We start from the raw sequence: 486 nt of genomic DNA, 5'->3' as shown, positions 1-486 counted from the left end.
AGACTATTAATCTCAGGGTCGTGGGTTCGAGCCCCACGTTGGGCGCCGGATTATGCAAAATGCTCTTTAAAAAAGGATAAAGTTTATCACTCAGTTATTTTTGTGAGGTATAATTACTGGTTGTACAGTTATAGAGACTAACTTGATTTTGCATTTAATAACCTAAGCAAGACTGTTGGTGGTGCAATACTGGAAGAAGGAAGATTTGCCTACTATTCAAGAATGGACATTAAAAGTAACAAACCTAGCAGAGATGGCTAAAATATCAGCATATCTCAAGGACCATTCAAACGAGAGATATAAACTGGAGTGGAAAAGATGGATTGACTATACTCAAAATAAATATGGGACTAAGAAATTCCAGATAGTTTATGACTGAAGAAACAAGGAATGATATAATCTGTTTAGAGCTAGCCTAGCAAAGAGGAGTTAAAGCTCAAATGAAAGATGATACTAACTTTTTTTAAAGTTTATCTTAGAATATCT

The 486-nt window shown here is 34.8% G+C and overlaps 1 non-coding gene across 1 annotated transcript in view; it reads left to right on the top strand.

The window, feature by feature from the left end:
* TRNAN-AUU (transfer RNA asparagine (anticodon AUU)) overlaps positions 1-45 on the top strand; it is a 73-nt gene extending 28 nt beyond the window's left edge. Inside the window, exon 1 of the tRNA in view lies at positions 1-45. This exon is cut by the window's left edge and continues 28 nt beyond it. This is a non-coding gene — a tRNA (tRNA-Asn).
* Positions 46-486: the final 441 nt, after the last annotated feature.

This window comes from Thamnophis sirtalis, unplaced genomic scaffold, assembly GCF_051295495.1.
Source record: "Thamnophis sirtalis isolate CommonGarterSnake01/CBP01778 unplaced genomic scaffold, rThaSir2_p1.2 scaffold_12, whole genome shotgun sequence".
Classification (NCBI taxonomy): domain Eukaryota; kingdom Metazoa; phylum Chordata; class Lepidosauria; order Squamata; family Natricidae; genus Thamnophis; species Thamnophis sirtalis.
Note: the sequence above shows the minus strand (reverse complement) of the source record. Positions and strands in the feature narration are given on the sequence as shown.